Source organism: Harpia harpyja, chromosome 20 (genome assembly GCF_026419915.1).
Source record: "Harpia harpyja isolate bHarHar1 chromosome 20, bHarHar1 primary haplotype, whole genome shotgun sequence".
Classification (NCBI taxonomy): Eukaryota; Metazoa; Chordata; class Aves; order Accipitriformes; family Accipitridae; genus Harpia; species Harpia harpyja.
Window position 1 is genome coordinate 1,122,701 of NC_068959.1, and position 22,161 is coordinate 1,144,861.

The 22,161-nt window shown below is 43.1% G+C and overlaps 1 long non-coding RNA gene across 1 annotated transcript; it reads right to left on the reverse strand.

Moving 5' to 3' along the window:
- Nucleotides 1-7,716: 7,716 nt before the first annotated feature.
- Nucleotides 7,717-8,954, reverse strand: LOC128134508 (uncharacterized). Its single transcript, XR_008232767.1, has 2 exons — nucleotides 8,675-8,954; nucleotides 7,717-8,046 (listed from the first exon to the last, which is right to left on the reverse strand). It is a non-coding gene; the product is annotated as an uncharacterized LOC128134508 (long non-coding RNA).
- Nucleotides 8,955-22,161: the final 13,207 nt, after the last annotated feature.

Consider the following 22,161-nt stretch of genomic DNA (forward strand, 5'->3'; position numbering starts at 1 on the left):
TCAGTTGAATCAAGACAAAAAATAACTGCTCAGAGTCAAAAGACGGTGAGTGAGGGCTCAGTAAATACAGTTGCCTCATGATGAACTGTCAGTCCTGGGCACTGCTAGAATTATGAATTTCCAAGATTTTGATGGTACTGAATTTTGCCAGTAGAATGAATCTTTAAGATTTTGATAGTACTGAACTTTATCAATAGGATAATACTACATTATTCTAGGTGATAGAGCATGATAATCTATGGTTTTGTATTTGCATAGTTCCACTAATTTTACTGGAGCACATGATATTTTGTCCCAAAACTGATGGTGACTTGGTGATGAGACTATGAGATTAGGAGTAGCGACTAATGCTATACATGTGAAAATGACAGCTAGAAGCTTACTTCTGTAATAGTTTCAGAATAAATTACCAGAAAATATAAAAGCTTTGTCTCCTTTCCAAAGGAGAGCCATTTTCACCTGTAACAACTAAGTTTTGTATTAAGACTTTTAAAATGACTAATTGAAAAAAAAGATGGAAAGGATACTTCTCCTCTTCTTAAATTCACTCCTGTGAGAGCCAGACCCTGCTCTGTGGGGAAGGGGCTGATGTGGCCAGCACCCGGGTGGGCGATGTGAGCGTGCGGGACGGCTGAGAGGGGGACACAGAGAAAAGACCAGTTTGTTCGTGGGCTTACAAAAGGAGATGTCCCCATATGCACCTGCACCATTTAACGCAGGTGGCTGCTGGACTGAGGTAGCTCGTGAGGAACCAGAGTACTTGATCCAGAGCTGGATAATCTCTCTCACATCACTGGGAGATGACTGGAAAATGCCTTGAAAAATTGTGAAATTGTAACTTTGGATTCTCCTTTGGCTTTGAGTCTCAACCTGTGATTTTGGACTATGCGTAATAGTTTTGTGCCAATTTCCCTCGTAAATCAGATCCCAGCAGTGCTTTCAGAAGAAAGGGAAGATAGCAGTGGGCAGGGCTGGTGCCTTTGTGCAGCTCCTAGCACAGCAGGGCTGTCGTCTTACTTCTGGTTTCAGGGCACTGCTTTAATACCCTTGTTAAATGTAATAATAAAAATACCTGTGAGTTGGACCACTGTTTCAAACGCCATTCCAGTCACCCTATATGTAACTGCACTTCATCATTCTCACATATGCTGGGGGTTTTTAGCTTTTATTTTCCCTTTTACTCTCATCAGAGTGTCTGCCAACTGTCCCTTTAATGGAGATTTTAAGAAGTCTAAAATTCACAACACTTGCTTGTTATTAGTCCATTGTGAAGCATAACAACTCACGATTTTTGCAAAAAGCTTTGCACTGACCTCTGATTTAATATCCTGGATATTAGGGAGGCGAAGCAAGTTTTCTATAAAGCCAGTTCCTCAGCAGACGTCAGTGCCATTAGGGCACTTAGGGCAATTAGGGCAGGTTCCGCTTTCAGTAATATTGCTCAATTTAGAAATACCTTCCAGGTTTAGGTGGTGCATATCCATGTGGTACTAGGCATGTATCCTTAAAAATTGTGTTTTACATAATGAAATAGTGCTTCAACCAGTTGCCAGAATATGCCCTTAAAATTGTTCTGCTCCTGTGAGTTCTTACACAAACAGCAGCCTGCTGTAAACATCTGGGGCCATGGGGTCATCTGAATACAACCCAGGGACCATGTTTCTTTAAAGGAAGTTTTTCTTTTCTATGGTTTGTTTGCACTGACGGAGAAACTATGTCACTTAGTGGGTTTAGTGTGTTTAAAAATAATAAGTGCTCAACAAAAACAAATGATAGAAGTGTTTTTTAAAATGGATTAGCTGATGGCCAAAGACCTAGCAGAGCTGACAAAAGATGTTGATTAGGTTGATTCTCATTGGCACTTCGTTTTTGTGGACATTCAGGCCATTGAGTTTAAACTCTGACTTGTTTCTTTCTGTCTTTTTATTAATTGCTTTCTATTTGACATGCATGAATTTCACCACGGCTTCCATGTTAAACTGATTCACATTTCGTTTACTGCATGTACCCATATGTCTGTATATATATATATGCAATACATGTAAGTATGCCAGTTCACACACACACTGATGTTTAACCAATAAATAGAAGGCTATATATAACAGCGTTAATTATCTAGATCTGAGCAGTGAAATTGAATATAAATTGAATTAAATTGCTTTACTCCTTCTCTCCACACAAGAAGAGAAAAGCTGGACAAAACAGAATAGTTTGCACAGTTGCACCTATGTTCATATAAGAGCATGCCTGCTCTATGGTTGGTTTTCAGTGGTAGTACTCTGTTAATTCTTTTTTTCTTAATGTTTGCTCTTTCTTCTACCAAGTAAATAAGACCATTATACCAATGACAGGTATAATTTAATATTCTGAATATTAGGTTTCCAGTGACTCGATTCAGAACAAAATTTTTTCTTCCAAGTCAGCATTTCAAAAGCTGTTTTGATATATGCTGGAACTCAAATTTCAGTGTTATGAATGAAAGAAAATCATAAGATATATTGGAGAAAATGTTTTATTTCATTTTGGGTTAGCATTTGAATTTAAGTCTTCTTTTTGTTTCCAGTTTTTAAACCAAAATACCTATTTGGAAGATGGCACTTAAAAATCAATTTGTAATGAAAAGGACTGATTTAAGATTCCTATGGGAAACGAGAAATTCAGCTTGAATTTTTATTTCGGTGAGTGAGTGTAGGGACTTCTGCACTTAACAAATGTGAGCCAGGTCCAGCCTCCGCAGAGGGGTAAGCACTCCAGTAAATTGTTTAGTCATTTGGAGGTGATGTGACAGCAAAACAGTCTTAATGATTTTCTTCAGTGACTCCACTTAATCCATAATGGAATGGATTGGAGGAACCTGATCTCGGGCACATCTGGCTATTTAATGGACTGCAGCTAAATGACAGGGCTCGCGTCTTCCGCTGGGGTTCACCTCTCCAGCGCTGCTGGAGCGCGGGGGCTGGGGATGCGGGAGCACGGGCAGCAGCTCCCGGTGCCGCTCCTGCGCCTCGGGGTGGAGGGGATGTCCTTCCACCCCCTTCGGGGGAAGGACTGGACGTGGTCCAGCCCCCCTGGGGTCAGGGTCCGTGGTTTGGGGCTTCCACTGAGAGTGTGCTATCCACTGTGGTAGACACTTTTGAGTGTTGAGGCACTACTCTACTCAAAAAAAAAAAGACCTTTTAAAGAGTTCTACCAGGCCAAATTGTCAAAACCACCTTCGTCAAAAACATAGAATCATAGAATGGTTTGGGGTAGAAGGGACCTTAAAGATAATAAAATTCCACACCCCCCTGCCATGGGCAGGGACACCTTCCACCAGACCAGGTTGCTCAAAGCCCCATCCAACCTGGCCTTGGACACTTCCAGGGATGGGGCATCCACAGCCTCTCTGGGCAACCTGGTCCAGTGCTTCACCACCCTCACAGTAAAGAATTTCTTCCTTACATCTAATCTAAATCTACCCTCTTTCAGTTTAAAGCCATTACCCCTTGTCCTTCATGTAAAGTAAGAGTTAATAATCAGTGATTATAATAATTCAGGCAATAGTACTGTAGAGTTTTTTAAAACTTTATCTCTGAATTAATTTGAAAATGTGGGTCAAGTCCTAAAACCTCTTTTTAAACCCTAAATGCTTTCTAAAAGTTTTACCTGAAGATACTGCTCTGTCAGACTCCCAGAATGGACAGGAATAGTTGCATGCAGGTAGAAATAAATGGCTGCCTATGCAACTTAGATAGATTTCTGGTATAGCACTTACAAAACTGAAGCACCAGGATAACATTGCCTAAATAGTCCTATTTCTGTAGGTGTTTCGTGATCAGTACCACGTAATGTATTGTGGAATGGAACTTATGAAATTCAAAAGAAACACAATAGTATTTTCCAGATTTTTTTCAAAACTCTATAATATCCAGTATAAAATTGTCATCTTTATTTAGTTGTGAATTCTGTAGCACAAATGTAACTTTTGATTAAATTCTATAGAGATGATCAATAAATCTGCAAAAATCTATTATTTGCAATTAAATTCTGTAGAACTGTTCCATAAGTACACAAATTGTGAGCTCAGAAAGCAGGTCAGCCTTTTGATGCATCAGTTTTTTATGTGAATGCTCTTCCTAATAAAAAATGATGGCAAACAAAAATAGATTTTCTGTCATGGGTGGAATTGTTCTTTTTCTTAATGCACTCCAAATATTTCTGTAAAGCATCATCTGCTCTTTAAATACATATTATAGAACATCAATGAAAGCCGATACCTTTTGTCAATGAGTAAAATATTAAAACTAATGATCTGACCTGTTTCTTATTTAGCTATTGATTCTGCCTCTCTCTTGTTTTGTTTTCCTGAAGAAACACAGTTAGGGATTTGGTTTTAGAATCAGATAGAACAGCCTACATTGCAAGGGACCTCAAAAGATCGTCTCGTTCAACATTTTGTGGGAAAGGGAGCCCAGGTGGGATTATCTAGTGCCCTGTCCAGTCGCATCTTGAAAACCTCCAGCGATGGGGACTCCACTGCGTCCCTGGGGAAGTTGCTCCAGCAACTGATTGCTCTCACAGCAAAAAAAATTCTTACTTAAATTGAGATGAAATTTCTCCCAGTGCAACTTGTACCCATTGCCCCTTGTCTTCTCCATGTGGCCACATGGTTTTCTTTTCTAAAAACAAAGTGGCAGGGGATGAAACATTTAAAAGCTGTTTCAGCTATCTCTTCTTGATCCAAGTAATTATTCTGGCTATTTTTCTGAGCCAAAAGCTAACAACAGAGTTTATTCTGGTCAGCTGTAAACAAAGCAGTGTGCTTCTATCTCTCAAATTACTTTGCTTTTATCTGAAGGACAGGATGAAAAAGACTGACTGAGCACCTGAGATAAGTGGGAACTAACGCCAGTGCCCAGTGCTTCCCAGCACCCTGCCTAATACCCTGGCAGCTGCTCCAGCTTTCCTTCATGGACCTTCTTCCCTCTTCAAGGTGTGCTAGAAGATGCACTTTTTGTTCAAATTGGATTTCCGATGACTATGTTACTTCAGGCAAAGGTTATCTAGCTGTAGTTTTGTATGTGCTGAGGCTGCATGCCTGGGGAGCGTGGCTCCTGCACAGGGGGGTGGCTGGCTGTGCTCTTGTGGCCCCACGCTGAGACACACTCTCTGTCCTCTCGCGTTGGCATTAGGACACCTTACGCACACCCATCCCGTGGGATAAGGCTGGAGTCAGTGGATGGGAGCGTTGCACAAGCCTGAAGGTACCCGGCACGGGAGCGGGACGGGGCGCGGGCAGTGGGGAGCCGTGGGGAGCACCACCACCACCGTGCCACCCTATGGCTGTGGTGGGCTCTGCCCCCCCACTCTGCGGTCAGAGGGGTTTTATTCGATGGTTTTTCCCATTCTGATGGGTGAATTTAATTATTCTTAAATTGGCTTACGTGAATCAATCTGTTCAATATGGTGCTGGAAAGGTGGGGGCTTCTGCTTATTTTATTTACATTGATGTTGCTTTTAGTGGGAAAATAGTGGTGTATAGATTTTAATTAAGACTGGAAAGAGCGTCTCAAAGATATAACTAAGATTGGATGGAAAAATTCATTTTTGTATGAGTCTGAACTGCTTGTTTCTGTAATTCAGATGATTAAAAATTGAACTGGAGATTGAAGGTACTAGATTAAAAAAACAATAGAGTATTTTAAGTTATATTTAGTGCTGTTGCAAGTAAATTAAATAAGTGGCTGGCACAGGAGTGAAAGGAAGAGAAGCAATGTTGCACCTTCGGTCCTGCTTTCCGAAGGCTGACCTGTACATTTCAATGTTAAATGGCTTAACCTGATGCGCGGTTTGAAATGTTTCTGAATTACAATCAGTGCTGCTCGGGGAACCCACGTTCCTATGGTAATAAGCTCTTACCTGTTGCCCTCAATTATTCTTAGGTTACCGAGCACAGTTCAACAGTCTGAAAATGGAGTCAGCTGCGAAGTAGGAGGGGGAAAAGCCCAAAGTCCACAAAGGACAAAAAGAAGTTTAAATGCTTTAAATGGGCTGAGCGGCACCACGGGCAGTGTGTCTCTGGTCACCAGTGCTGCTGCTGGTGCTGCCCCAGGACACAAAGGACATTCTCACTGCAGAAACGGGGATGGCAATCCTCCACGATGCTTATAGAGATAGCTTTGCAAAGGAATGCCCTCTGTGCCTCAGGGAAGGTGCGTGAGCCTTCTGAAGGCAGTGCTGGGAAAAACAGACTTGTAAACATCTGACAAAGACGTGCCTTTCTAATGAATATTGAAATACACCCTTCCCACAATTTGGGAGTATTAGTTCTGGCGCTGGTTCAAGCCTGTCTCTCGTGGAGTGATTGATTTCTCCGTTTCTGTTCTCTCCTGCCAGCCCCTGGGAACATGATTGAGTTAAATCTGGAGAACCTTAAGAGTGCAGTGAATTTTTCAGGGAATGGAATGAGGGTATTTGGGTGGAGGCAGGGCAGGGCGGTGTCTCAAGCTGTGCATTTGGCCAAGTCCTGCAGAACAAAGTAATCTTGAAAATCTGTTTTCATCTGCTCATTTGAAAGGGGCTGGGCTGGGGACGTAGGGGTATGAGAGAGGGGATTATTGACCCAAGGGGCATTTATGCAGGGGTATCTCCATGCTATAAAACATCAGTGCTTGGTGGCTGGTCATCAGTTGGGTCTCCATTGGCATCAGTTGGTTCCTGCCACTGAACTTCAGAAACTCATTTTCTGTGTTTGTGAAAGAAGGCGGTGTAGAGCAAGTCTGCTGTGTTTGGCAGGGTATTTTCATATCCTTAAACTGGATTTTACTGTACATAACTGTGTGTATTTCTTGCTCATTCTTTCCTCCTTAGACCATTGTGCTCAGGCGGACCAGCAGACAGCTGCTGAATGTTGGGGCAGAAAAGATGAAGATCTGATGCTGAGGATAAACAAAGACCAAGATGCACAGGTGACACAGTTACGCGTCAATCGGCATTTACCACATAGTTTCAGTATTTCAGTTACAGAATTTAAAATTTAAATCAGTCACTGTTGTAATAAGCACAATATCACAATAGAAGGAAGCAAGGATAAGTGACAATAGGCAGTATTTCTTCTATTGTGCCAAGAATCTAAATGTAAAAAGCAGGTGCTGCAGCAGCGGCTGTGCAAGGAGGATGAGTGCAGTTGGCAAAGCACAAAATTCCTCAGAAGCAGAAAACAATCACAAGCATCCAAAACGCCACTGGGGAAAGCTGGAAAAGCACTGTTTTCTTTCAGATCAAGACAATTTTACCAGCATTTTTCAAATAACTCATATGCTGGATTTTTGTTCATCCTTGTTTCTCTCAGAGAAGGACAAGCTGCCACCCAGCACTATCTGCTCTGGGGCAGGGAGCATTATCTTGCTTTGCAGCCTGCACGGCATTTTCCCGGAGCAGACAAATTAAAGAGGGTTAGTGACTCTCTGTTATTTACATATGTAATGTTTTTGTTTCCTCTACGCATTCTTTGTCCCAAGATTTAACCATCTCGGTAAGTGCGGATGATGGCTGTTGGCTGACATTGGCGTTCAGAGCCGTAACTGACTGCTAGGAAGTGCAAGAAATAACTAAATGGTCAGTAATTCAGCACAAAAACATTTCCTCATGGGCAACATGCAAATGAGTGCTTAAGCTTAAAGCATTTGGAAAAACTGCACTAAACTGTGTTAAAATAATGGTTATCTCACAAAAGAGTTATTAGCAATCCTTTTTTTGTTTATTTTACTGGAAGTTGCATTCTTTTGTAAACTGGCATGGTTTTTATGCCTCACAAGAATTATAAAACTTAATGTTTTTCAGTTAGTTTTCATTATTATTTGGGTCAAGTCTTTCAGTCAAGCAAAACTGTTGTGAAGCACAGGATGTGATTTTTAATTAACCATTTTCTTCCTAGGACAGACAGTGCCTCAGATCGCAGCAGCCTGCCAGTACCTGTCCCCAGGAGCTCTCTGCCGTCCTGGACTTTCTCCAGAAGCATGGAAACAAGTTCAGCCAGACATTACTGAGAAGCAGTCCAGAAATATCCTGTGGACAGAAGGGATAAGGGCAAGGTTACTGTTTGGGGGGGTTGGACTCTTTCCCACCTGCTGTCAAGTAAACCATCTCCTAACCTTGCAGAAACTTCTACATCTCCAGCAGAAATAGTGTGTGAAGTGAAGGAGTTTCGTACAGTTTAGCAGGAAACTGTATGGTGCATAGAAGGAAAATAGCTCTTGATTTTATAGACAGATTTAATTGATCGCTTTAGCTAATCTCTTTTATTTCAAATCTACCTGCTGACTGTTTTAGCCTGTTTTTTTAATGAAGGGTTGAGCATTGGGTAAGATCTTTTACAGATATGACTAAGGAAATGCACAAAATCAAGATGACTACCTAATGCTGCACTGCTCAGCAGACAAAGCGGGAGAAAGAATAAATGTTAAATGCAATTTAATATACAACAAATTTTCAGTATATGGCATCGCAATACATCAAGAAATTTTGCTTGCTTCTGGCCAGGAAAACGTCCTATTCATATTGCTTGGAAAAAATAATTACACTGCTCATGCTTATTTACACATTCACAGCTTGCTAGAAAAAGGCTGATTTTCCGCCACGCACTTACACAGTTCTTTGAAGAATTCCTGCTATTTCAGTATCAGCAATACTGTACCTGTTGGGGGCTCTCATAACCATGCAAGAGCACAACCCGAATGACGCAAGACCAAAATATTTCTCCCTCCCAGACGCGTCCAATGACCACCTATACGAATGAGAAAAAATTAAACACATAAACACTTGAATCAAGATCCTTCTTCTTCTTCTCTTGCAAACGAGGTTGTAGAAGAATGGATTTTTCGGTTTGGGGCATGGTTGCCAGCCGGTTGCAGCCCGGTTTCCCGGGCAGACGCGAGGCTGGCACGGTGCCCTTGGGTGCTGAGCGCTGTGCTGCCCACGCCTCCCTCCATCTGCCGGCCAGCCCACCCACTCGCCCAGCAGCCCACTCGCCCACCCGCTTGCCCAGCAACAGCCCACTCGCCCAGCAGCCCACTCGGTGAGTAACTGCGGAGCAGGGAAGACTGAACGCAGCTTTTAAACCTTCAGCGCGAGTTCCGCAACCACGCAGCCGCAGGCAGGATGCTCTCTGCAGCGCTGCGAGGAAGGGCAGGGAGCCCGTCAGCATCGCTTCTCCTCTGGGAAAGATTCGGATTAAACAAGTCGACTGAGTTGGAGACCTTCCTGAAAACAGCTCCCTAAGTCACAGGCAGAATCCTGAGCAAGGCGGAAAACTTTCACATACTGCCCTGTGAAGACTGCCCTGAAAAACGTCCAAGTAAAGATATGCAAATCCAAATTTATCCCTCTCTCATTTTAAAATGATTTAAGAAACCTCAAAAAAATTAAATTTCTGTCAATCCTGGATGAAAGGAAAGATATCAGATGAAAGTTTCCCCTAATCAGTTTATTCTCCCAGGAAAAAGCAGAAAAAGAATAATTTTTCCTGCGCAAGTGGAGCTATTCTTTCTTACTTCAACGTAAGAACAAATAAAGCATCTGGAATTACAGTGAAACCTTATAAAGAGCTCAGTTAAATCTTCTAAAAAATTTCTAAACTAAGAGTTTCAAAAAAATAAAAATCCTTGCTGACTAAAGAGAATAGATCAGAACATTTTGGGGTTTAAAAAAAGTGTCTCATATGTTGGGGAAGCCAGATGATACTGTTTCATCACACTACAGGTATAGGAATGTTTTATCTGTAAGAATATATCAATGGTCCAATAAAAAACTCATCTATATGTGTAGAGTATGTATTCCCAAAGCATCTGCAAATACACAGGCTGTACCTCCATGTCTGCAGACTAGCAATAAAGAGGTAGTTATAAAGTTGTATAAATTTAAAAAGCTTTTATAAAGACAGATTAGGATTGAAATAGGAAGGAAAAAGACCATCATGATTAATATAAAATCAGTGGAAGAGAATAGCCCCAGGGTCGCAAAAGCACTGGCCTGGGACACAAAACAGGAGGTGGGGTAAGGCAATTCAAACATCATCTCTCGCAGAAGTTAGAAGCACAGTGGGATGTGGGAATTTCCCCTTCAGTGGAAAAATCGATAAGAAGAGCCAGGAGGAAGGGAATTATTGGATTACAGCATCAAAAGCATTTAAATTTTCCGTTCTCAGGTAGCCTGTCTGTATTTGATGGATTTCTAGTGAGTGTGTCCCCTTAGCTTCTGCGGCATTGATATTTTCATTTTTCTAGTCTTCAGGGTTGTTTTCCAGGTGATCTGAAAGAAAACAGCAATGACAATTAATACCTAGTTTATCTATAACATTTGTCATGGTTAGCATTCAGAGCAATTATGAAGTTACACCATTTCTGCAAGAAGGAGAACTGAAGTGGATGCTGAAAGACAAGGATCAGAGACAGGACCCAGGCTGGGCTCAAGCCCAGTTTGGTTTCTGTTCTCTCCAAGGAGTTATTGAGAAACGCCCTTGTAATACGTCCGCAAATAGTGTCAACGCCACCAGCTCTTCCCATCCCCTGCTCAAGAGCCGGTAAGTGCTGCTTTGGAGTTGATGGATCCCTCAGTATTTCACAGGGGTGTCCTTTAGGCACCCGATCCCGTTTCCTTCATCGGGTAGGTCTGGTTTGTCCTTTCTGACCTACGGGCGAGTGCCATCACTTGTGTGTTCGTCTCACCTTGAGAGTTGCCTAGCTCATTAAAGGCGTCTACTTGTTACGGCTGCACGTGAGCTCCCGGAGGTGACTGCGGGTTGTTCAGCCCCGTGGGTACAACCTTCGACCCCCCCGGGCCAGCCCACAGCTGGGCGAGAGCTGCTGGAGCTGGCGGGCACTGGGAGACACGCCGGCCCGATTAAAGCCATCTCGGCACATCTGCAGCATGCTTCTGGGCTGGGGCATGGTAGCTGTAGCGAGGGAAATAATTTTCTTTTACCTTTTAAGCAAACAGATCTCAGTTATTGCCATCTTAACCTGGCAGCAATTGTTCTGACTGGCAGTCACCTCGCAGGTTTGCAAATGCATCTTGAGGTTTCTTGTTGAAGTGAGTGATTTTGTAGTTCGTGCTTTTCCCTGTATCTCACTTACCTGACCTTATGCTGACATACGCGTAAAGCCTGTGCTTCCGAGTCTCAGCCAAAACCAGAGCCCATCTTTCAAAAGCTTCAGGAGAAATCTCTGTCACAGTTGTTTTGCATTTCTGCACGACTCTGTCCTTACCAGTCAGGGGTTGTACTTAATTCTGCAGTGCCAGGCTCTGGTCGGCTTGGAAGAAGACGAAGATGAGCCACCTTTCAGACCTCCTCCTAACTCTGCTTCTAATAATAGGGGGCTTTATGGTACGTGCCTTTTTACAAACATACAATAATATTGTACATGCCTTTTTACAAACATACAATAATGTTGTGACCAACACTCTCTGAAGACTTTCTGAATTTCAATGCTGCTGGCTGGTTGTCCTAAAACCTGTTTTCCTTTCTATCAAGGCAGGGTTGTGATGAAAACCTTTCTTTTGGGTTTGGCAGCCATGCTCTGGTGAGTTCAGCGCTCTGCTGGCTGCACTGAATTTCTTCTCCTGTAAGGGTCAAACAAGCCTTTTCAGTGAACGTGTAAATTTTCAGAGCAGCATTAAGAATCAAAGCTTCTGCTCTAGTTTTGCATTTCTAGAACATTATTTATCATCTATTTCACATATCTAGGAAAAAACATTGATTTCCAATTAAAAAAAAATCCTCCAGAACACAGCAAAACCAAAGGATTTTACAAGGTACGTGTATTGGAAGGGAATATCGGTGCTGAGGGAAGGGTTGGGATAGCACCTATCAAACAGAAAACTTGTTCTCGTGCATGTACCCAGTAGTTATGTATCATCTTCCATTCATTTTCCATGTTCATTTTCACTGCAAAGTTCACAAAGCAGCACGTAGATCTTATGCATGTCCTTTAATGTCAGCAAGAATTCTTAAAACCTAGGTGCCACGTAGGAAAATGTGGATCGGTGGCAGGCTAACCAGCAGTGGCGTGTGCAGGGCTGAGCGTACGGATTTGCAGGCACGTTTCTTGTTAGTGACTCGATTAACTGAAGCCACCCGCTGAGAAGGGGAGAGCTGCTGGCACAAGGCAAGAGAGATGGTCTTTTCCAATGAAAAGTCACAAAAAGCTTCAATGTAGCTTCAAGATGACAAAACAGTGGCCCTCCTCCCCTTTTTCCCATGCTAAGTTTAATGCAGCTTTTCACATTTCACACAAGGATATTAAGAAACAAATTAGCCTAGAAACTTCAATTAGTTGTAATCCCAACGAGGTCCCTGGGAAGGGATAACCAAGCAAACAAACTTCTTAACATTTCCCCAGCCAGGCCAACTGGCAGGATGGTGCTCTCCAGAAGATTAATCTAATCAGTTGCCCGGAGAAAATTGCCCAAGATGACTTTCTCAGTGTTTACAGGAACTTCTGCCAGGTGTTAATGCTATTTGTGTGGTGTAGGTGAGTGGAAAGCTATAAATCATACAAATAACATAGGGGTTTTATATTGCCCTGCTAGAGATCTTACATGCCTTCTAGACAAAGCTTCAGCAGCTATGTAGCTATTTCAGACAATCAATGCTAAGGCAGGACTTCGGCATTTTGCTGCACAATTGATCCGTGTGCCCTGGAGATTTTCAGTCTCTCTCCAAAGTTTCTTATGCGAGACTATTTAAGATCATAAGCCAGCCTAATGGGCTTTGGCATATTTTATGTATTACTTCTCCTGTTCCAAACAGGGTGGAGCTAGACAAAATTACAAATTATCGTGTGCATTTGGCTTTTATAGCAGAAGATCATGCATACACAGCTTAGGACCATAATAAAACCATTTTAATAAAATACAATCCCCTCTCTTGGAACCCTTTTCCAGACATGTCTCCAGTGTGCCAAACCCTGTGGGATAAGGACACCTGGGACTACCTTTGGCTGTGACAGCAGTGCTCACCTTTCAAGATGTCACGCATATGGAAGTGGAGAGGAGTGCTGTGAGCGTAACGTAGCTGATGAGGTTTACTCATGGACTTTACTGTTTGTGACTTTTGCTGGCAATTACTGGAGTGAGATAGAAGTGTTCCAGGAATAGAGGAGCAGGAGGAAAAAAAAAACCCCAACAACCTCTAAATATGCAGAGGATTGTCTTAGTTTTACAGATGCACATAGCTTCGATCAAAATGCCACCTGCACACCCTGGCTGGTACCCTGGATTATACAGTTTCCCTGAGCTTACAGGATGCATAAAATATATGTTTAATGAAGCAGTCACCGGTTTGTGGATCCAGGCAGCTTAAGAGGTGGAGTATAGGATATATATGCCCAATGCCTGTTCACAACAGATTATTTGAGAGCAAAAGAGGAAAAGGGATCCATTTCATCATAGTGACTACCTTTAATTTTTATGACTTAGTAAGTGCAGTCCCAAAGTGTTCAAAATAAGTTCAGATGCTATCTGGAGTTGTTCAGGGACGTGCAGGTCCTTGTAGCATATTTAGCAAAGCTGGGCAAGCTAAGTAAAGGCAAATCATTTAGCAGCGTAAGCCAAGGTTCTTAACCTCCATATCGAGATGCAAAGAGGAGGTGCCAGGGGCTCCACAGCAGTGCAGGAGGAGGCTGAGCCGTGGCCGCAGCCAGGCAGAGGTGACTGTGGAGGGGCATAACAGCCACCAAATATTGCTGTGACACAGAACTTGGTCAAGTCTTTTTCCAAAACACTTGTCTGAAGTTAGCTCGGGTACGCACTCACTGGATGACGTTCAGGTGCTGGATTGAGAAGCTGTGGGCCATATCACCTTTAGGGGTGCCTGCATCCCTGAATCGACTGCACGGGGATCAGAGGATGGCTGCACGTAGATGTCCTCGGCAGGACGAGGCCAGGCTTGAGTCCGTCTCTGCAACTCAGTGTCTGGCTGGGCTCCTCACGCACTGGCAGGTTGAGGTGGTGATAACTGCAGGCAGCTCAGCTCTGTCCTCTCTCTGCAGCCCTTTCGGTGCAGTTTGGGATCCCAGGATGCCTCCAGAATTGGAGAATATTTGATATAAATGTGCATCCTTCATCTTCAGAGCTCCTCTTGAGAAAGCCCGATGCTGGGATCCTAGGGGCAGTCTGAGGCAGGGAGAAGCAGGCAAGGACACGTTATCCTCCTGCCCAGAGCTCTGCCCGTCTGTCCTCCAGCACCCACGTCTGCTTGTGACAGGGATGGACGACACATTCAGGAAACACTTTGGTTCAATTTGAATTTATATTTTCTGTAATCGTTAACAACAATTTCTAATCAGAATGACATCTGCTGATGGATGATAATAGTCCCCCAGAATTGAAATGGATACTTACCGAAATCTTTAGTTCAATCCTTATTAAAATGTCAGTGACTGCCAGTTTTAAATACACATTTTTAATCGTGAAAATTGTTGTTATATGAATTACAATCAAGTCCTAATACGCCCAACTTAGAACAAAATATATCGGAAAATACATTTCAAGCTATTGCTTGGACTGCAGCCTAATACATCTTAACTGTAATAATTGCTTTCTCTGAATAGATTTGGTCACACAAGAAGCACTTTACTAAATTTTAGGAGGGAAAAAATGGAAATAAAGAACAGGGTTTTTTCACACTATTTTTATTTCAGTGTGCATCAAATCCTGTTTTTATAACTTATTAATGATAAATTGATCTCAGGAGATATTAACTCTGTATTTACAGAGTGTTTAGACATGCTGGGGGCTGTTTTAAATGTACCAGCTGCTCAGTGCTGCTTTAAGTACACAGATGTTCTTATTAGCATAACATTCAAATTCAATGCCCTTCTTATCTGCATCCTCCAAATGCACAAAAACAACAGCACCAGCAGCACAGGAGATCCATGCAGGAAAAGTCCCTTCTCCCCTGGGACCTCCCCACGGGCTGAACGTGCAGCAAAGTGCAGCTCCATCACCCCACCGTACCTCTGTGGGTCCTCTCTCACGGTGACGACACGTGTGATCCCAGCATGGAAAGGCGCACGGTGGTGGAGAGATGGGCTTCTTGCAGGTGATGCGGTGAAGCCACACAGGCTCAAGGCTGAATAGCCTTTGGGTTACACGTAAACAACTCAAAAATAGAGACGACCTTCTGCTTAGTTTTGTTTCGGTGCACTTCGTTGTGTTTGCACAGTTATTGCTGCTGTGCTTTCCTTTGCGGTGATTTTTTTCAGCTCTGCTCTTGCCCTTGCTTTGTATTTTTGAGGCATGAGCTGTAATGGGAAGTAATGTTAGTGGTCTTTGAACCAAAGGAACTGCAGATAATGACAGCAAATTGGTGTCTGGCTCCGTGAATTGCATGTTACAGAAATGTGCCTGAATCACATTTCAGGACTTGAGTACTACAGAACAGAAAAGGTCGAATCCAAACCCGCGGTGACTCTTTTCTGGCATGTTTTAATGTTGCAGGGAGGTCTATCCAGCTCCTTGGTGACAAAGTAGCAGAAGCCTCGTTACAGCTTTTCTGAATCATCTCAGAATTCTCCCAGGCTTTCACAGTAATCTTCAAAGTTAAAAAAGTTCATTTAAGTTTTCTTTCCTCATTGAGTATTTTTAAATATACTTTCTACGCTAATCACAATGAAAATTACAGCAATTATGACATAAAGTAAATGTTATTCCAGGGGATATAAAGCCCTTTTACAAAGGGACTGTTCTCTCCATGTAGCAGAGGTGTGAGAAGAACCTTTAGCTCCTCATTTTCAGTTTTCCATTTCAAGTCCTACATTGTTTCCCAGAGAAACAATGATTATTTCAGTCTACCCATGAACAGCAATTTTATGAAATTTTGCCAGGAAATCTCGATTCATTTCAGCCTAGCCTCCTAACCCCACCACGCTTCCATGGTATGAATAAACACCTGGACTTCTGAATATTTTAGGCCTATATCCAATTTTTAAAATTTTTTTTTTATTTGACCTTCCACCATGCTTTATGGCTGTTAAACAGCTTCGGTCCCCAAACATTTTCTCACTGGCATGTTTTATGTATATGATTTTCCACATATATATTTTTGTTCTTCATTTTTCCTTGCAGCAACCTTGAGCAATACCTCATAGCATTTGATGCCTGCATTTTAATACCTTATGGTTTTAAACTGTACGCTTTCAATAACTGGAAGCTTTACTCAAGAGACCAGGACCATGTGAGGAACACAGAAAGGAAGGCTGCTTGGTGGCTCCTTGCTCCCCCATAAGAAACATCCAGCTACCCAGTAGAAATATAAAGTAATGACAACAACAGAACTGGAAATAACTTCAAAGTCAAACTGATATCTCGTGAAAGATGAGGAAAATGTTACAAAGAAAATATCAAAGGCTCAAGAAGGATTTTCCTAGGCACTTTGTTACAGAAGTCTTTACCACCCCCTGCAGAGGCAATCAAGACTATCAAGACTAATGGGAACATTAGTACAGCAGAGGACTACATATCAAAAGAGTCCCTGGAGCAAATAACACCCAGTAACTAGAGCATCACTGGCACCGTACTCCAAACCACCCCCCTCTGTCACAGAAATGAGTAAAAGGGTCGTAAACAGCAGAGAGAAAATTTTTGCCTGGTGACTGCAAATAAGCACCCAGCAGAGCTGTTAAAAGTTGCTTGCTGAAGAGAAAAATATGATTCTCCCAGTTTTATGGGCCATGTTCAGACAGCTCTTACTCCTATACCATAAATCCAATTTTCACATAGATTAAACGGAAAGCCATCACAGACTCTGCTGAATAATGCACTGGATTGTCATGCCTCTGCTGCGTGATGTGCACCGAATCAATCCTCTTCTATGCTCACATATGGCTTTGCAGTGCAGTGGCATCCATGGCTGTGGTGGCTGCCAGCAATACTGCAACGCTTGCCACCTTGGATGCTCGGCTTTACAGCAATACTTGCCACTCTAAGCATGAGAAACGCCACAAATACCTTCGCAGATGTTCGTGTGGGGTCCCAGTTCTTGCATAAGCACTTACTTGGATAATTTATGTAAATTTTTAAACACAACTTAAAACCAAAAAAAGAGTTTAAGCTAAAAAGAGGTGGCTTTGGCTCGAGCAATACCTGATTCCACTAGAAGAATGCTCAGAGGTCGCTGCACTGGGGTACAGTCACCACAGCATCCAAGGGCTCGTTAGAAGGAAAGCAGATAAATGCATCTCACAAGTGTGGCATTTCTCATCAATTTAGAGAGCGTGTCTTTGTGCACTGATGGCAGCAGCTCACGAAATGCTCGAGTTCAACTGTTGTGGCAAAGCTGAAGATCCTCCCAGGAGCTGATGGCTATACTTGTGGGGAACTGTTGCTTTGCAAAAAGAGCTTTTTCCAGGTGTAGCATTAAACACTGGTTCCCTTCTCAAAAATCACAGTGTCCTGACTGGTCTCTCAAGTACTCTGGTGTTTGCTGATATTGCCATAAGTGTGAATAACAGAGCTTGAATCTTACTGATTTGCAAGAACTGGGGAATATTATGAATATGAAGCATGCTGTGCAGGGGAATGTGGTGCCACAGAAAGTATGCTGTGTGCCATGATTAATGCTAAATGAAAAGAAATGCTGCTGACTGTTATCTGTTTTGAATAAACAACCTGAGTTAGCTGATGCAGCAAGAGGTACTCTGAGGTTGCTCCTCGCTATACTTAGATCAAAGGAAAAGATTGCATCTCTAACCAAATACTGCCTGATACATGTCAGATATTGCATCATGTATAGGGCAGCACCTCAGTCACTCAGCTATCAACATTTGTATATTTTTCTTAATTTTCTTTTTATCTTTCAAGTCTTTATGGGTATTTGAGAAATGTGGCAGGCTTTCCATGTGTGCATTTATTGATGGCCAATTTGAGACACTTCTCTGAAGGCGTGGTCCTGCTAGCATTGCAATCAGTGTAAATTTAATCTTCCCCTGGTTCAACAGCAACAGGGTTGGGCTCATCTGTTGTTCTGCATTCCTGGCACTACTTGCTTCTGGTCTGCCTGCCTGCATTTCTGTTAATGATGATAATTTTGTACCGATTTGTTCTTGCGCTGATTGCTGATCCTCTGTTGTGTTTTGCTAGGTGCAAGTACACTAGGGAGTATTTGCCTGTATCCTTGTTTCATCATTTAAAATGCTTTAAGGGAGGGCTTAAAAAAAGTCATTCCTATTTTTATTATTCACATCAACATGTTGAAATTAATCTTCTCATACTAATGTGAAGAACAAAATCCCCGGCACGTTAAACTCGCTGGGTTTGGGGGGTTTCCTTTGGCTTCACGTGAACCAGGCTTTCACCCAGGATTGCTGCATCCTTGTTCTTAAGCCATGTCCACCAGTTGGTGTCTTTGAGGGACCGATAGCTGGTTTAAACTTCTGAAAATGCAACCGGGCTGACTCAGGGCAAGCCACCTTCTGCTAGAAAGCTTTACAGAGAGATCTGTTTAAATGCCTGCTGTTCTGTGCCCTCCAGTTCAGTGCTGAATACTAAACATGTTTTGTTAAAATGAGAGTGAGCTTGAATGCTTTGGACTGGAATCTTATGTGAAAATGGGTAGCTAAAAATAAACCTATAGAGATTCCTGGAAGCAACACTGGCATGTGGGTGAGAGAGATGGGCATGACGTTTTTGAGATGTCAATTCTTTCCTCACTCAGTTGGGTTGAAAAAATTAAATTGTAAAAATTTTCCTGAAACAGTATTCAGCATTACGAATTTGAGTTCTCGATCAGAGCATCACATTTGGATTTTATCACACTGTAATTTCTTCAGGGTTTGTTCCTGGAACTTCTTTAAACAAGAAATGAGCAACAACTTCTAAAATGTAAAGTCACTTCAAATCAGAAAATATTTTTTTCCAAAAAATTAGGAATGCGAGAGGCTTGTCAAAGCTAAACCTTCATCACACTAGTCACCGCCTACTGAGCTGATGTTGCCCAAGAATAAAAATTTTTTTGCAAAAGTGAGTAACCCACAGATGAGAAATTACTCTAACATCCCTGTCTGATCTAAAGGCCAGGTCTACGCGTGAACCTTTGCCAGACACAAATGACTGTGTTCAGGGAGCAAGCACCCTGAGGAGTTCTCCGTGTCCTCGTTCCAGCGCTGACACGTGTGGGGGTGCCTGGGGGGGCACGGGCTGCGGGTGGCTCCGGACCTGCTCATCTGTGTCGTTTCATTCAGGTAACAATTTCAGCTGGATGTTGACAAGTGGAGTCAAATTTGTGTGGGGACACTTGCAAAAGGCCAAGTTTTATCACGGTGGTATAGACGAGGCACAGTGCTTCTATAAATGTTTTATGCTGTCTAGATTGCAATTCAGTGTAGAGACTAAAAAAGAAGTGCAGTACTAAAACCTACTGTGGTCGTGCCACAGTTCTCCTCGCCTGCTTCTGTGCTCACTCGATTTCTTCCCTTCCATCCAGTCCCAGAGCTGTCACCAGCCCATTTCTCTCCTGAGCAGATTTAACTCTGTTTCTGTCTGTTATCTTCTCTCTCACTATTAGGAGCTCAGCTGCCTCCCTGCTAATTGCACTGCCTTACATGACATCATAGGTATTTTCATAACTCCAGTAAAAGCCGCTTATTATTTTACATGGTGATTTCCAATCTGTTGTCAGATTAGTTCCTGGCAACCTGAGTGCAAGCCACTGATGGCTGGATAGCTTCATGCAAGTTTAATGAAGCACAAGGTAAGTGGAAATACAATGCAGAGAGGAGGTCAGCAAAATTACTTAATTAATTAAATAAGATAGAATAACTTTAATTTCAGCAAGGGAGTGTTATCTTTCTGGAAATGCACCTAAATGCCAGTTCAACCAAGAAGTGACATGTGAGCTTGCATTTAGGTGCACCTCCAGAAAGATAAAAGTCTCATCTCACATGTGACAGGAGACATTTCATTTCAAATGAGACAGACAGTCCACACACTTTGGATGACACTTGGATGTGGGAATTACAGATAAAGTCAAGGCATTTATAAGTGAGCACTGTAGCCTTACATTTCTGAATGACAGAGAAAGCATTGCTTAAGTGTTGGGAATAATTAAAGTTTGTAGTTCCCTGCAAGGCCTTTAATCTATTGCCACAAAATATGCTACCAAATGGTAAGATTAAGCTTTTTTTGATTGGGTTTTTTTTTGTTTTGGAATGAGGAAACAGAAAGACAAAAAGGTGAAGGACCTGCCTGCCTCCTCCCAGTTCTGACCGAGCACCCCTGCACGCAGCGGGAGCATCCCCGGACCCGGGCTGGGAGCTGGCGGTGCAGCAGCGGGCCCAATCCGCCCCATCACGCTGCTGCTGCTGCGTGGCGTGAACGTTGTCCTTGTGAAAGTGCTCTGCTCCGCGTTGGCTTTGCTCTTTATCCCTTTCGGGACTGGCCAAGCCCTCCCTCCCAGCCGCTGCGCCCCAAAGGCAGGGACAGACCTGGCTGTGACCACCGTGCTGCCGAGCAGACCCTCCAGCCCTCCCCTCCTCTGCGTTCGGCCGCTTCGCTGAAGTGCTTAATTTGTTTTAAAACACTTGTTCTCATGAGTTATCAGCTGACTCCTGCCAGCTGAGTGGAGAAGTGATTTAATTTTCCAGTTTAAGCATGGCAGATGTGTGTGTGGGAGGGCTGCGAGGGAAAAGGGGGGGTTGTTGTTGTTTTTAAGGTGACCAAAATCTGGTCCACCAGATTTAATCTAACCTACTTTCAGCCCTCTGAAATGGTGAAGGCTGACACAAGGCTTCTTTCGCGGCAGGGACGCACGGCAGGGTGTGGGGCACAGGGGCGCGTGGGGGGGGTCCCGTGGCCGTGGGTCCCTGATGGGGCAGAGACGCAGCCGCCCGCGCTGGGGTGCGACGAGCCCCAAGGGCAGAGACGTGGCGGTGGTGTGGAGAGCAGCTTTCGGCTGCTCAGACCTGGCTCCAGGTCTCCCAGAAGCCATGTCCCTCCTCAGTCTTGCCACAGAATTATTAGCAGCAGGACAGGCTCAGGTGCTGCTCTTTGCAAAACCCCTCTTTGTAACCTGTTCATCCCGTCACAATCCCCTCTTGCCTCCGACGCGCAGGCATGCCTCTCCCAGCCTGCCGCGGATTTCCACGTTACTTGTTTGACTTAAAGTGTGTTTTGCTTTAGCATTCAGTCACGCATTGTGAAGGTCAGAGCCCTGCTTTGAGCTGGGCCTAGAAGGTGAGAAGCTACACTAGAAAATCAAGTGTTAGTAAGCTTTTTGCCTTCCCACTGTAGGTACAGACAAGACTTGAATGGTGCCGGCAGGAGTTGGAGAGCTAAATTTTATTTTTTATTCTTTTCTTTCTGTTCTTCAACAAGAACACCCAGTTGTAAATACTTGGGAGGTAGGCTTCAGTAATTGAAAGGATAATTTGGCACAGCAAATATCCAAAGACAACGGCTCATGTTAATCAAAAACCTGTGATAAAAGAACAGTACAGTCTGTTACTCATAATTAGTCCTGTCTTGAACTATGGAGGCTAACGATATCCAAAACAGCAATTTTAGCTCCGGAACAGTGAGCCATCACAATATGCAGCACAGCAGGAGACAGAACTGCTCACCGACTGCCAGCCCTGTCCCCGCTGCTGCATCTCCTACGTGTGTACCACACCTCTCTCTTATTAACTTGCACCAGCCCCTCCTATACCAGTCGTCTGTTTTTTCAAACAACCTGCACTGTGCCTTTCCCTAAGGCAGAGGTAGGACACTATCCCAGGCAGAGGGGTGCAATGGGAACGTCCTTCTCCTCTGGGAATGGCAGGCAGCGGGGAACTCCAAGGAAAAGCAGTTCAAGGTATTTCCCTTCTAGGTTTGTAACACTCACCCAGGAATTTAAATTTTAGTGTCAGTGGTAACAGCTTATTAATAGAAAGAAGAAACCAATGATCAAGGATCTCACAGTGGAAGAAACGTGATGTACTTTGAATTATTCTGCACAGAACACAATCTTCAAAAACATCGTTTTGCTTTACACTTGAAAATTACAGTCTCTGCTTTCGAGTTATTGGATGAGGAAACAAGAAGCAGCATTTGTGTGATGACTGAAGGAGAGATTACAATGTAGAAATGAAAATTCATTACAAACATAATGCAACAACAAAGAATGCAAATGTACAGATACAGGTAAAC